At 45.8% G+C, this 16270-nt stretch overlaps 1 long non-coding RNA gene across 2 annotated transcripts in view; it reads right to left on the bottom strand.

The window, feature by feature from the left end:
• Nucleotides 1-10994: 10994 nt before the first annotated feature.
• Nucleotides 10995-16270, bottom strand: part of LOC146833247 (uncharacterized) — a 124020-nt gene continuing 118744 nt past the window's right edge. For both annotated transcript variants that reach the window (XR_014960550.1, XR_014960549.1), the window contains exons 2-4: nucleotides 12721-12815; nucleotides 12437-12505; nucleotides 10995-11233 (exon numbers count right to left, since the gene is read on the bottom strand). This is a non-coding gene — a long non-coding RNA (uncharacterized LOC146833247). The remainder of the gene's footprint in view (nucleotides 11234-12436; nucleotides 12506-12720; nucleotides 12816-16270) is intronic.

The following is a 16270-nucleotide window of genomic DNA, read 5'->3' as shown; positions in this document are numbered from 1 at the left end:
TGTGGGTCAAAGCACCTAGAGGCCAATCATAGAGAGCAAATCAGAGGTATGCAAGGTTGAACCATGAAGAAGCCAGCGTATCGAAGGACTGAGAAGTTAATTACACACAGCAAGTAATAGGTATGCAAGATCACCCCATGTAGAGGATTATGCATCAAAGCACAGAATAGTCAATCATGCAGAGCAAATCAGAGGTACGTAAGGTAGACTCATGAATTGGGATGTGTCTCAAAGCACTGAGAAGTCAATTACAGACAGCAAATCTGCGACATGCAAGTTCGCCCCATGAAGAAGCCAGTGTATTAAATCAATGAGAAGTCAATTACACAGAGAAAGTCAGAAGTATGCAAGATCACGTCATGAAGAGAAGCATGCATTAAAGCACTGAATAGTCAATCGTGCAGAGCAAATCAGAGGTGCGCAAGCTCACCCCATGAAGAGGCCCATGCGTCAAAGCACCGAGAGGTCAATCACGCAGCCCCCCCCCCCCCCCCTGCTCCGGACCTAAACAGGGCCTCTCAGGCCAGGGTCCTGCCGCCCGTGCACAGTGCCAGAGGAGGCTCTCTGGAGCTCGGGGACCCCGTGCACCGCGGGGGCTATTGTTACACCACTTCAGCAACCACCTTGGCAACGCTTCAAGAACAGCTGGAAAGCGAGCATGGGGCAGATGGTCTCTGCTGTGGTTCTCTCAGTAGTGCACGTCTGCCCTAAGCCTATATAGACAGTTATAAGATTGCACAATACATTTGCTTAATGTAAATAAAATCAACAGAATTGCTGCTGGAAATGGCAATTAGTCTTGGGCAGTTATTTTCTCCTTCCCAGTGCTTTTTTCCCCCTTCCACCTCCTTGTGTCTAGTGGTAAATTTGACTTTTTGAAGCCGGTCATGAGAGGACATCTCCTTGGCTTCCATTGGCCGGTGCAAGCTCGCATTGAGCAGCGCAGTGTGCTCCAGCACCCATCGCCTGCTCTTTCATGCATGCTAGGGGTGTAAGGGTTCTGCATCAATATAAATTCACCAAAGAAGAAGAGAAGTGGCCCAACAACCAGAGCTGCCGAATTGGAAACTGGGGAACCAGGCTTGAGTCCCGGTATCGGCTCCACATCCTGGGCAAGTCACTTAATCTCCATGGGCCCAAAAAAAGAATCAGACCTTGTGTTATGTAATCCAGTGCTTATGTAAAGTGCTCCAGTGCCCTCAGGCCAAGTTTGCGCTATATACAACTGGAAAAACATTCTCTACATGGCACAGGGCCATCACTATGTCCAACTCGCCCATTTTCTTGCGCCAAGTTTCTGTCCTGCCTTCACACCTGAGATTAGATTAAAACCACTTAAATTCTGCAGTTTGATCATTGTCCAATGCCAGCACAGCTGACATCTCATGTTTGGGCTGACAGGACAGCCTCCCACTATGAACCATGACATGATGTTGTCTTACTTAACTTATAAATAAACTCAGCCTATCTCAGAACCTTGACTGTCAGGTATATCATGTAACATCATTTTTTTTTTTTTTTTTTACAGGCAACACCCAGGCCTTCAATGGTCAGCTGTTCCCTGTAATTTGCCTGTGAATTACATTATTCTGCTTTTACTTTTCACAGGAGATGTGTGCAAGAGAAAACGATTGTGTTGGCTTTCAAGCTTGGATAAATACAGCTTGACTCCATGCCTTGTCAAAAAAGGTCTGAAACTCTACACTCTTTGGTGTAGGTAAAGCTCTGACATTGTCAGATCAGCCAAGGTGTTAGCAGTGGAGCAAGGCAAAAAAAATTCCCACCCACCCATAGTGCAGAAAAAATGCATGCCTCAAACTGGTACCCATATGAATCACTTTTTAGTTTCCTTGTTTACTTTCTATACTCTGTGTTGACACAAGTAGAGAGAACCTGTACTATGGTGGAAAATGAGTGACAGTGATCTTTCTTAGAAGAAAAGTAGTGAATTGGAAGAATGATTTTGTTATTCACATTTCTACTGCGCGAGTATATTTCAGCCAATGTCTTTATGTACAATGTGTGCGTAAACCTGGTGTATGTGCTAGGCTCACTGGAGAGTGCTACATACGTGTTAACCACCTGAGGCCACTTTCTTGCCTGGGGTGAAATCAGAGGTTCTGTGCACGGCATTAGAGCTAAAAGGAGTGTAACACATGCAAGTGTGAGTACATAGGTGGGCCACCTGACCTTTAACCTACATTTCTCCTTCAATGGCTTCCCATGTACCACTGTCGGAAACCTGGGACAGGCGCTTTAAATGTCTCATGCTCAGCTCATGCTCAGCTCTCATCACCCTTGTAGTTATTTTCTACTTATGAATAGTTCTTATAAAGGAGCAGAAAGGTGTTTGTAGCTAAAGGAAGGATTAAAGAGGCTGGATTGTCTCAGAACAGGAATAACTCCTTTTGAGAAGGATATTTTAGCTCTGCTGTAAAAAACAGTCCTGCTGTCATATCTGTTGCTCCTCAATCTTTGGCTGTTTCAGTGTCTTGGAAACATGTCTCTGGTCTTGCTCAGTGCATTTTCATTTAAAAAGATTGGAGAAAAGAAGATGAAATAAGAGAGGAGCAATCCTTCTGCAGGTCAGTGCCAAAGTCACCTGCATGCTTTCCCTCCTCTCCACTAAGTATGGACAGACGGAACAATTCTAACCCCCAGGTCCCTTAGGATACATGAAGAACAGCGTTGGGAGATAACAGCTCGTTTTGAGAATAGCGGTTCTTCCATCTTTCTATGTCTTTAGGCCCCTTTATGAACTATATTGTGCCTGCTGCACTGGGCCATATGGCTTTTCTGCTGATATAAACAATAGACCCTATGTCATGTCTGATGCCATGGGCCTCACGTCATGTCTGTTAGTATATGAACTATATTATGTCTGCTGCATTAGGCTATATGGCTGGTCTACTATTATAAACTCGGTTTCATGTATCCTGCTATATGCTCTATGTTTCTGCTGCTCTGGGGTCTATGTAGTGTATGCTGCTATAGGCCATGCGACATGTCTGCTGCTGTAAGCTAAGATTCGTGCCTGCGCTCTATACCGAGTGTTAAGTGTTGGTTTGGAACATCCCATGCTAGGCTGTCCAATGTTCCTTTCCCTGTTCAGTCTTTCTGTTTTTTCCCTCTTTTTTCCTACTGAGCCCGTAAGTCATGCAACCTCACTGAGGGTCTTCATGTTAGGGACCAAGACCCTGGTGCTGTGCTCTCAGATCCAGCGGCCACCCAAAGCTCTGACTTAATGTGAAAGGGCTATTGTCCCCTATAACCCGGGCTTAAGTGGCAGGGGTGGCAGTGTGTGTGTGTGGGAGGGGGGGAGGTGTGGGTGTGTGTGTGGGTGTGTGCATACGTGCGTCAGTTTGGAAGGATTTTTGTAGGGATAACCAGATGTTTCATGACTTGCTAACCCCGCCTTTTTCCATTCAGCTCTATTGTAGTGTGGCACAGTATAGACTAATAAAGCAAGAAGCTTTGTCCCTGACCCCACCCGTGCTGTACAGAAACCTGTGTGAGCCCCTACTTGCCTTGTTTTCGTCTCCTGGCCTAGTGACATAAGAAATGCAGGTATTAAAGGCTGTGCTGATTCTGAAACCAACCACTAAGTGTGAACATCTTTTAGCCAGCACCAAAGATATCAGCATTTGAACCGTTGGTCTCCCGTCTCTTGCTTTGGCTTGGTCATGGGAGTCCGTGGCCCCAGATCTGTAGGCACCACTGGCGCTGAGAAAATCCAAAAGCAAGTTACTTGTGCCTGGTATGGGAATTCTAGTGAATGGGCCCCGCGGCACGCCTTTAGTCCTCGAACCGTTGCCATTACAGCTAATGGACTCGTGTGACTTGTGCCCAATGATCGGTCTCTGAATGCTGCCCATGCACCCACTTTGAGTGACCGTTTGCGTGTCAGGATTTTGGGTGGTCACTTCATTGCGTGTTTGTGATGTAGGTCTGAAGAGGTTGCATGACATGTACCTCCAAACCTTGTACACAGTCTAATTTTTCGAAAAGTAGCACAGATCTTGGCAGAGGAAACAGATACTTTCATCATTTGAGGCCCTCAACCTGGACTGGCGAATGCTGTGTCACAGTGTTGCAGGGATTCTGCTTATGCACAGAACTATGCACAGGAAACCAGGACCTCAGTGAATTGTGGTGTACCAAAAACTCACCTCAGAACCCAGAACCCCTTATCCGACCAGCATCAGTGTCCCATTCGTTATCCAAGTTTTATCTCGGCGGTCCCAATGTATAGACAACCCAGAACAAGCGACTTAGGGTATTCTCAGGAATGGGGGGAATCAGAAATACCTGTTCGTAATTATTCTCATATCAGTCCACAACAGAATAAACAGAGACACGGTAAAGTTTAAAGAGTTTATTTTATAAACCTCGTGTCCTAAGATGCAGTACTTTGGCTAACATAAGCAGACAAATGATTAAGATCAAAACCATCAGCATAGTTACAATACCATAGAAAATGAACGGAGTACTCATAATAAAATGACAGTGGATGACAACCACCTTCCTTTCGCTAGTAAACTAATATTATTATTATTACTAATAAAAGGTCTCTAGGCTTGAATGGGGAACCCCATACCGTAAGGATCAGCTTAGTGGAATCACATCACAGGATCAGCTAGACTCTGCTCCGGGGAATGCTCTTCTTCCGAATGAATAAAAAACATGCAGCACTGCAATATTAAAAGCACCCGACTTTCAGGTATTTGCAGCTGCGTGCGTGTTATGGCTAAATAGTGGGCCGATCAACCTGAACCCAACAACATGCACCGTCTAGCGACCCAGATTGTTTCTTTACACAATGTTCAGACCAAGGTCGCTACTCACTGTGAACAACAGACAGTTCTCATGTGAAGCAAGGTCGAGCAAGCATTTCTCAATTAATAACATGTAACTAGTGTTGTGTGCAAAAGCGGCAAGATGGCTTTCTAACATCTAACGCGGTTGTGCTAACTTAGCATTGTACGTATATAGATAGCAATCTTCACTACAACAGTGAGTGAGACACTGCAATTGTGTGCATTGCTTTTGTCTGTTGAGGACCACTGTGTCCTGAGACCAAGAACCCAGCCTTCTCAAACAACATCCATTGAGTAACATTGGCAATAGCCTCCCAAAATGGAAGGAACTATGGCGCTTAGCAGCACTGAATGCAAAGCCCTGACTGAAGTAACCTAATTGTGTGACATTACAATGTTTTTCTGTGTTCCGAATGTCGAAGCTTTACTGACTCCAAGGGTAAGCTCTGGACTGCTTTGTTTCTCTAGCCTGAGGGTCAGGTGCCAAAGGGAAGTAATTGGTGACCCAATTTGAGGTCACTTGAAACAGTAGGCCCAAAACACCAATGGGAGTTATCACAAAATAACCCAGTTAAGAACCAGTAACAAAGGGTGTGAGAAATTTGCTTATTAATTGTGTAACAAAGGGACATTTTGGAAAAATTAAGCAAAATTACTCGTTTATGCAAAAAGCAAATCCATTATTTGGTGCTATAGTTAGCGCAAAATACATCCTTGTGTCCTTTTCGGATGCGAGGATGCACTTCACACTGAAAAAATAGTGCAAAAACACAAATGTCAAACAGCAGCTGGTTGGTTTCCGGTCGTTCTTGTTGTTCCTGTGCCGGTGTACTAATTTTTTGCCACAAACGGCATGTTATTATGCGACGCAGCATAATAGTATGATTTCAGCAATTTTACCTAAGAAGCGTAAAACAAATTTGCAGAATTTATGCTAGATTACTCCTGTATAAGAAAAATTTAGCATGGGCCAACCAGTAACCACATTACCTGCCCTCACTTTATGTCTGCTGCAATAGGCCCTGATTTATGCCTGCTGCTATATGGCACGTGGCATGTTAGCTAATATAGGCCTTAATCCTAGGCTGCTGCTAAAAAGCCTATGCCCTGTCTGCTGTTGGAACATCTATGCTATATCTGCTTATATAGGCCTAAAACCATATCTGCTACAATAGGCCCCATGCAACGTCGGTACCTTTAGGCCCAATACTGTACCTGTTACACTAGCATGTAGCCAGCCCGATGATCTGTGTTCTGCAATACACCCTATCTTATGTTTGCGGCTTTAAGCCTCATGCCATATTTGATACTTTACTCTTGTACTATGTCTGCTGCTATGAGCTTTAGTCCGTGTCAGCTGACATGGGCCCTATATCACGTGTGTGGCTATAGGCCCTGTTATTTGCATCATGTATCACGATTGTTGCATCTACCCCAGAAAGCATTTCTTGTTGATTAACTCAGTGACATAGATGATTTTCTCAGAGTATATCTCTACATACTGGCACTTTAAGCCATTTGAGTGTGAAATATCAGGAGGCCAGCAACAAACAGCTTGTGCTTGAAAACAGAAAAAAAAATACTCATATTCCCTATGTGTTTTACAATCATAATTACCCTTGCTGCTTGAAATTTGACCAGGAAGCCTGCTTTGGCCAAGTGAGCTGCATACACCCTCAGATGCATTTGTCATTGGTAGGACTGTGATTGTGGCTGGTATTGTGCACTTTAGAAAGCATTTTAGGGAACTTTACCAGTAGGGTGTGCTGAACATAATAAGTCCCCTTGAACTTCTTGCCTCTTCCCCAGCTTGCAACAATTACATCCCCTAAAAAATCAAGAGAGGGGTGAGTCCTAGTCATTACACCTGTAGAGTTGGTGAGGGCAAGGGGTTTACTAAGTACCGATCAATGGTTTCCTCATTGTAAACGGAGTGATTTTTAGGTTTCGATTTAACATTGCTATTTGCAAAATTAATATGCCATATGTTTTTGAAGATATAAGAAAAAGAATTCGGGGTATAGCTTGTGGACTTGATTGAGTTACTGGCTCGTAAAATGAGGACTGCGAGCTTTATGCTTCAAGAATGGAATTTAGGTGCTGGACCATATTTTATTTAGGACATTTAAAGGGAAGGTTGAAATACAATCCATGCTGTTTAGAAAACATTCAAGCATGCATGAGCATTTTAAGTCCCCTTTGAAATGTGAACAACCTATATAGTTTCCAAGGCAGTAATACAGAAAGGCAAATAAGACATTCCTATTGTATGCGGTAGTTGTTAAAAAAATTCTAAGCTTGCAGGAAACACTTCAAGTAGGTTTCCAACACCCAAAGAAGTGGTTGATCTAAAACGAGACCACGGACTGAATGGGCATCAGCACTCCAATACTTTCTCTGCTTCAGTTCTAATTTACTCAAAAGAGAATGTAACTATTAAATGAAGATGTGGCCTTGAAGCTCCCCAGCACCAAATGAACATTCATCTTGCTCTGGCAGCCCATCCCTGTCTGTCCATCGGATCCCTGCCTGTCTAAGTGTTATATGGGGAAATGGGTGTGGGTCTGTAAGTGGGATATCTGGGTTTCAGCCTCTTTCTGTTTGTCTGTGTGTCTGGGTACCTGTATATCTGTTGGCTGTGTGCATCGGTGACTGCGTCCTTGACGAACTGTGTGCGTGACTGCCTGTGGGTGTGTGCGCATAGATGTTTAAACATGAGTTACTTTCTGCATTTGTAGTTTGTGTGTGTGTAATCTAGGGTGATGGGTGCAAGAACGTGTATGCGTCTTTGTGTGCATGCATTATAAAAAAAGCCAAACCTTTGTTTGCTTTGTCAGTGCTTTCTTTTAAAGGAAGTGGATTCTGGTGTCTGGGCTGCTTTTCTTTTATGTGCTAAAATGGTTTTAGGAGGGGGGTGTTTCATCAGCACAGACCATGCCCCTCTTCAGAATACACGCGTTATACATTTACTCTCGGAATTAAGATCTTGCAAAGCCTGCTCTTACTGACATGGGGCTTATTTTTACCCACCTCGCTGCTCCCCTGGTCTCTCGGTTTTTTGAGTTAACAGGATAGTAATCTAACATTTCCTCGCTTTGATTATCACTCTGCAATGCCAAGTAATCCGTTTCCCCCTGTGTAGCTTGTGCGTATCAGTAAACAAGAGAACGCGGATGTGGACACGTGTTGTGCTCTTTTATAAATATCTGCATAGCTTGTTTCACAATAAAATTCCATTCGCACAAAACACTGGCTCTCATTTTTTGTTATTTTGTGCTACGGTCACAAGCGAAGGCACCTTGCTGTAGCTCTGCCTGTGACATGTCGCACACAACAGATGGGTCACGTAGAGCGAAGGGTATTTACGCCGTCCAACAAGTCTCTTAAGACCCGGAAAATGAGACAGACGGGTGATTACTGTGAAGGCCAGCAGTGTGGCAGCGGCTCGGTTCCTTGCAGTATTAGAGCAGCAACACAAGGGATATGGAAAGCGGAGTTTTCCACTTAAGAATGATTCAGACGCTCTAGTTCAGGGCTGGAAAAAAGTGCAATGTTAGTTTGCGCAAATTCACAGTATATTCTGCGCATACGCAAAATGGGATGCTTTGTGCAAATCGTTCTGCACACATGCATCTACCCTCTAAGGAGCAGGCCAGAGGATGTGGTATCCGCTGTGCGCACATTCTGTATGCCTGCTACTAGAGCTGTGACCTGGCACAAGACTGACGTTCACAAGAGAGGCGCATTGCACGTGCAGCAGCATACCGCGTCCACAGGGGTTGGCTAGTGAGTCACAAGACCAACCCTTCACAGAACGCCACATCCAGTTCCACAGTTTCCACTGTCTTCAGTGCTGACCCAAGGGGTTCTATTATGAAGCACCAATAGGCCAGGTAATTGTTTAACGCGGCAGTTCAGAACAAGGGAGGTCGCCCGGGCTGGCGCACAGTGCACGCGTGCGCACATGGTGCTTTGCTTTCACTTTAAACTGTGTTTAAAGTGAAAGCACGCCGTGTTTAAAGTGAAAGCACGCGTATTCAACAAGATGGCGGTGGGCTGTCCACTGTCCTTACATGCATGCGCATGCTGTTAGGTTTGGACAAATGGCAAGAGCAGCCATCTTTGTCCATCCCTGCGCATGCATGTAAGGCTTTCGGAGAATCAATTCCAAAAGGTAGTCGCAATAGCGAGGGCAGCGCATGCGCTGCTTTCGCTAGGCGAGACCTAAACAAGCAGAGCAAGTCAGAGGTATGCAAGCTCACCACATAAAGAGGCCCGTGTGTCAAAGCACCGAACATTCAATCATGCCAAGCAAGGTCGAGGTATGCAAGGTCACCCCATGAAGAGGCCAGTGCATCAAAGCACCAAGGCGTCAATCACACAGAGCAAGTCCGAGGTATGCAAGGTCGCCCATGAAGCGGCCTGTGCATTAAAGCACAAAGACGTCAATCACGCAGAACAGGTCAGAGGTAGGCAAGCTCACCCTATCAAGAGGCCTGTGCGTCAAAGCACAGAGATGTGAATCACACAGAGCAAGTCAGAGGTATGCAAGGTCACCTCATGAAGAGGAAAGTGCGTCAGAGCACTGAGAAGGCAATTACAGACAGTACGTCAGAGGTAAGCAAGACTGCCTCATGAACAGGCCAGTGCATCAAAGCACTGACAAGTCCAATATAAGAGCAAGTCAGAAGTATGCAAGGTTGCCCCATGAAGAGGCCCGTGCATCACAGCACCGATGAGTCAATCACTAACAGTAGGTCAGAGGTACGCTAGCACACCCCATGAAGAGACCCGTGCATCAAAGCACCAAGACGTCGGTCACGCACAGCAAGTCCGAGGTATGCAAGGTCAATCACGCAGAGCAGGTCAGGGGTACGCTACCGCAGTCCATGAACAGGCCAGTGCATCAAAGCACCAAGAAGTACATTATACAGAGTATGCTTCAAATACGCTGAGCAAGTCAGAGATGTGCAAGACTGCCCCATGAAGAGTCCAGTGCGTCAAGCACCGTTAAGTCAATTAAGCAGAGCAAGTAAGAAGTATGAAGAGACAAGTGTATCATATACGGAGAAGTCAATTACACAAAGCAAGTAAGAAATATGCAAGAACGCCTCATGCAGAGACCAGTGCATCAAAGCACTTAGAAGTCAATAACGCAGAGCACGTCAGAGTTATGGAAGGCCTCCCCATGAAGACCTAAATTACGTAGAGCAAGTCAGAGGTATGCAGGGTTGGCCCTTACAGAGGCCTGTGCGTCAAAGCACCAAGAAGTCAATGATTCAGAGTAAATCAGAGGTATGCGCATGGGCATACCCTGAAGAGGCCAGTGCTTCAATGAACCGATACACCAATCACGCAGAGCAAGTCAGAGGTATGCAAGGTCGATTCATGAAGAGATGTCAATGACAGAGCAGAGAGCGCGAGGGTAATTTGACTCTCACCCTAACACCTACACAACACAAATGAAGAAAGAGGTTACGGATGGCATGTTAGAGTGGCACACTGACACCGTTTTTTTCATTAGAAACACAGCAACCTGGGAGCATAGTAGATCCTCCTCTTGACTAGGGGCATTCAGGACCCCTGGAAGACCTCTGCTGTAAGGAATGCATCAAACAAGTCATGCTGAGTATCAGCAGATGGACATAGTCGGCTCTTTGGCCTACTTCTTCATCCACTTCTTAAGAGGGTGGGCTCAGTCGCCTTTGACATACAGTTTGCTAAATATGTGTCGAACTGCATCCGGCAAAGACTTGAATCTGCACCTGATCTCCAGGTTCCTGAGGGAGAAAAGCATCAGTCAATGTGCAAAAAAAGCTGCTATGTGTTAGGTGCAGCACTACTTTCCTCTGGCACCCTCATCGCTGTGTAATGCCCTGCTTACGTTAATTAAAGCCTCAAGTATGAGCTGAACTCCCATAGGCTCCTCAAAGACCACCCCTCAACCCTGCCCATTACAGGCCTGTTTAACAAACTGGTTGGGAGGGAAAGCTGGGATCCGTAAACCCTTCCCAGCATAAGTTGCGTAAAGTTAAACAAGCTCAGTGTAGTTTACAGGGTCTTTCCTCATTTGGATTGTAAGTTGACAATAATGGAAACAAGCCCACTAGAACGAAGCGGAAAAGTAAATGGTCAGAGAAAACCTTTCTTTATCCATTTATTGAGTGCATGGCTCCAACTTCAAGTGTCTTCTAAGCACTCTACGAAACATATGGTGGCTGCTGAGACAAGCGAGCTCAGAACCATCAGCATTAGTCTGGCAACTTCAGGTAGACACAAGATGCAAATCCCAAGAGTGGAAGAGGTACAAGTCCAATTCACCTGCATTTTTCCAGGGACACCTTGTTTTTATCAATGTGTCTGGATGAGAACTCGTAAATGGACTTCGCTGCCCTCCAGTCATCGACTTGGGCATACTGTAGAAGAGAGGAAAGTAAGAAGTGAATTACACAGAAAAAGTCAGATGTATGCAAGATCATCTCATGAAGAGACCAGTGTAAAAAAGCAATGAGAAGTCAGTTACATAGAGCAAGTCAGAGGCACTCAAGATCACCTCATGAGGAGACTAGTGTACCAAAACACTGAGAGCAAGTATGTGGTATGCAAGATCGCCTCATGAAGAGACCAGTGTTTAGCCAAAAGGGAGGTGACGAGACTCTGGAAGTCAAAAGCGGGCCCCACACACGAGAGGTGGGCCAAGGAGCTACAGAAATGGGCGGCGAGTGAAAGCACGCTTAGATACCAACTAGCGACTCGCAGGGCTGATGACAGGGCGCTAGCGGCGGCCACGGCATGGGAGGGGTTGGTGCAGGCCCTGCGCAATAGCGTGATGGAGGAGGACGAGACGCCATCCAAGCCCGAGGGAGTCCTCCGGAGCATTCCACCCACACAAACACAGTGAATGGTTATGTACTTCTGAAATGTACCCCAGACTAAACACTAAGACCGGGAACAGTCGCAGTCGCGGGCGTGGGCACGGGCGGCGGGGAGGGAGGGAGGGGGGTAGGGGATAGGGATGGGGGAGGTGCAGTGTTGGGGCGGGGGACGGGGGGGGGAGGAAAACTCTAAAGCGGAACGTAGACACCCTACCATGTTAGCGGCACAAGTACAGTTCAAAATATAGTTCAGTATAATGGTACCCTGAACGTCACTGCCCGGCCTCCGGGATGTGGGCTCATGAGCTGTGTACGGCTGTCTAAATGACCACGAGACATATGGCGCTGGTAAAAGCGATGCAGGAAAAGTGAGAATGTACGCTGCTGATAATACTGTTCTGCAATAAAAACGGTTTTATAAAAAAAAAAAAAATGAAGAGACCAGTGTATCATACACAAAGTTACCAGCACTCAATGAAGCACTGCAGCGTACTCCAGTTGCCACCCTTCAGTAAAACACAGCAGCATATTCCCAGTTACCACCCCTCAATGAAGCAAAACAAACAAGTTCATTATTACTACTCAATAAGGCACAACAGTTTAATATGTTAGCACTCCTCATGCCCCCAATCACCAACCCTCAGTGAAGCATAGCAGCATACTCCTGGTTACCACCCTGTGACGCAAAGCAGCGTACTTGCAGATACCAACCCCACAGTAAAGTACAAAAGTCTACTGCGTTACCATGCTCAATGAAGAACAGCAGTGGATTGAAGTTTGGAGGGTAAGTTGGCAATGATGCAAACAAGCCCACTAGAATGAAGCAGAAAACAAAATGGTCAGATATAATCTTTATATACGCATTTAATAAGTGCAGGTCTCCAACTTCAAGTCTCTTCTAAGCACTCTGCGAAACATACGGTAGCTGCTGAGACAAGCGAGCTCGGAAACATCAGCATTAGTCTGGCAACTTCAGGTAGACACAAGATGCAAAATCCAAGAGTGAAAGAGGTACAAGTCTAACTCACCTGTATTTTTACGGGGACACCTTGTTTTTATCAATGTGTCTGGATGAGAACTCGTAAATGGACTTGGCTGCCTTCCAGCCATCCTCTTGGGCACACTGTAGAAAAGAGGAAAGTGAGAAGCAAGTCAGACATATGGTCGCCTCGTGAAGAGACCAGAGTATCAAATATGGAGAAGTGAATTACAGAGCAGGTTTGAGGCATGCAAGATCGTCTCACGAAGAGACCAGAGTATCAAAAGCACTGAGGTCATTTAAGCAGAGCAAGTCATGGGTATGCAAGATCGCCTCATGAAGAGACCAGTATACCGTACACACGTTTACCACCACTCAATTAAGCACAGCAGAGTACTCCAGTCACCAACCCTCAGTGACACACAGCAGTGTATTCCCCAGTTACCACCACTCAATGAAACACAGCAGCATACTCTGTTACCACCCCTCAAACTCTGTTACAATCCCTCAATAAAGCACAGCAGCGTATTCTGTTTCCAAAACACAGTAAAGCAAAGCAGAGTACTCCCAGTTACCACCCCTCAATGTAGCAGAGTAGCAAATTCTTAGTTACAAACAGACAATGAAGGACAGCAGCGTATTCCCATTTAAATCGTCTCAGTGAAGGAAAGCACCATTCTCCCAGCTACCACCCCTCGATGATGATTCTCTGGGCAGATGTAGATACAGATCAATGAACACGACTCACAACTCAAAGTGCAAACAGTACTTACAATAAACCAATGCCCAGTTCAATACTTGCTTTTATATAAAAAAGTAGTATTTTATTTCTAACTCTTCACATGCAAAGGTATATGACATTCAGAAGCAATAACACAATCCTCCTTATGATCAAATTTCTTGTAGTTGTCAGGCAAATCCCTGTCACACCCTTCTTCGTGATCTTGGTGTCCTGGGTGATGTCCCCTAACCCAGCAGGGAGACTAGCAGGACTTTACCCCAAGTCCTGGTCACAGGCAGAAGTCTTGCAGAGCTTCACCTCCTCATACAGCCCATCTGGCTGCTTAGCTGATGACGTTTCTGGTTAAGTCTCCCCTTTTTGTGGTCCTTTTCCAGACAGCAAATGTGATTTTGGGTCGGAGACTTTGAAGTTTTATATTGGGGTTTTGCTCCTTTTGAAGTGGACAAGTTTTCTTTTCTCCTTTCCTCTGAAGGGATAGTTGTCACAGCAGACATGACTTTGAGGATTATTGACCAACATCACAATTCATGGGGATGATCTGAGTTCACACCTGGATGTCAGCCACAGTGCTATGTGCATAAAAAGGTTAATCCCGGGCTCCCAGCCAGGGTCGTTAGGATTCCTTTGTCAGCCCCAACTCCCTTCCTGGGATGTGTCCTAGCCCCTTCATTGCGATCTATCCCTGAATCAAAGAACACTCTTTGAAGTGCACAGGGGGAGCCTTGCTTTCCCTCCAGTAGTGTGTCGCACCCAGCTCACAGGAATGCAGCAATACAGAAACCTGTCTGGTGGGGGTGGGGGGGGCGGGGTTATCTCCTTCTCATGTCGTCATCAATAGGAATAGGTGAAACTTTTGGGGTTTCACTCTGCAGAACTCTGCGGAGTTACATAAAAACTGTGCTAAAATTTGCTGAGTTCCGCCATAATACAGAAGAAAATGCATTTTGCGCTGCACTTTAGAGCCAGTAGCTCAAGAAGCACTGAAAAATCAGTGCGAATGGCAGCATGCGGTGTGCAGGAACACGTAGCCATTCAAGTTGATTTTGCTGCCACTAGAGTACAAAAATCCAGTCAAGCAGCAGAAAACCTACTTTAGCAGAAGAAATCTACTCAAGAAGCAGCCCTCTGACTGCAAGTGCCCTCATTAGAAAATGGCGCTATGGGAGGCCAAATCTCGTTTGCATTTCTGGAGCCTCACAGGAAAAAACTGCCATGCGGCCCTTGGTGGAATCTGGCCAGAGCTCAGCATTACAAGAGTAATGTAGATATGCTAGTGTTTTGTATTCACCTTGAATGTAGATGGCAAAATTCTCTTTACCTGTGGCTACAATGTTTCCTAAAAGCAGGCACTGTGGCACAGATGTCCTTTTATTTTTCCTTCTCTCTCTTTTTTTTTTCTTTTTCTTCCTGTTTTTATTAATCTTTCTTGCAATATACTCCTTGTAGAATCAATACTTTATTATTGTTGAAAATGTTGCTTCATATGTTTGTCACCATTTATATATGTACGGGGTGCTCTCAGTGGAGAGGTGTGGCTCACTGGTTAGAGGCGGCAGACCCGTAAGCAGAGAATCGGCCAGGGACCAGGGTTCAATTCCCGACGCGGCAGGGTCGTGGACCAGGGTCAAAACGGACTCGATAATTCTCGCCTCGGTACCTACTCTAACCAGGAACACACTCGGCAACTCTGGGCATTAAGCTTGCCTCATCTCTACAACGGCCCCCCACAGACGCCGGGGATGCCTGGTTTCACCTTGGAGATACCCAGAAAGGGACCATCTCACAGGGATAGCCAGGACGGGTTCCCCAGCGGTCTACAGCGCCGGGACGCCCCGTTGCTGGGGCAGCTGTGCGCTTTACAAGTCTACAACAAGTCTACAAGTCTCAGTCTCTGAGGCCCTGGTATTGTATTGGATGTCAACAATAAAATGATGTGAAAAATAGAGTAATGTAGATTTGCAAAATTCTCCCCATTCGGTGGGCAGAATGCAACATTCCACCCACCCCTAGTGGTCACCAGGCAAACCTGGACCTCTCAAAAAGGAACCCAGGGTCCTCCATGTAATGTACTATTGCAGGCACACTGGCACTCAGTATGCTTCCACAGCACACTTACTGTACAGCTCTTCTACTTCCATTCAGTGTACCATTACAGGCACACATATATTCAGCAAACACATTCAATCTCTGTGCACTGTTCAACAATGAAGCCTTTATGCATATTACCAGGGTGTACTTTTGTTTTTTATAACACACACACTCACCATGTGTGCTGCACAACACTTCCCTCTTCATGTATTGTACTTGATGCGGGCACACAGACTCAGCACGTGCCTTTCTTGTGCATGCACTGCTCAGCATTACATCTCTTATGTACTGTACCCCAACCGGCATACATATATTCAGTGCGTGCAGTAACCATGCATATACTGTGTAGAACTTCTCAATCCCTGTACTGTACCCTTCAGAGGCACTACTCCTGCACTGCGTAGCACATCCACATCTAACTGATCTAGGCCAAGGGTGAGTTGAGCACACAGCAGCGGCACTTTTAAATTGGCGAGTAGCCTGTAGGCCTCACTCCTGTGGCACAGGGTAAAAAGGACCTTTTCAGTACGAATAATACCTACACAGTATGCTGCCACTGCCACACTTGTGCTGCTCAACTCCTCGTGAAGGCAATAGCCTTCCACTAATGAGGGTAGTGCTTTGGGTGCCCCTCCTGCTCCAACAAGGTCGCAATCCAAGAGACAGGCCTATATCATGGCGCGCACACACACGTTTCGTGTTTGTCCAAGGCAAAAAATCAGAATAAGGGATTCAGACAACAGTACAGTAGGGCACTCAGGGCAGAGGT

This window comes from Triturus cristatus, chromosome 4_2 (genome assembly GCF_964204655.1).
Source record: "Triturus cristatus chromosome 4_2, aTriCri1.1, whole genome shotgun sequence".
Classification (NCBI taxonomy): Eukaryota; Metazoa; Chordata; class Amphibia; order Caudata; family Salamandridae; genus Triturus; species Triturus cristatus.
The sequence above is the reverse complement of the archived record's forward strand: the minus strand, read 5'-3'. Positions and strand labels throughout refer to the sequence as shown.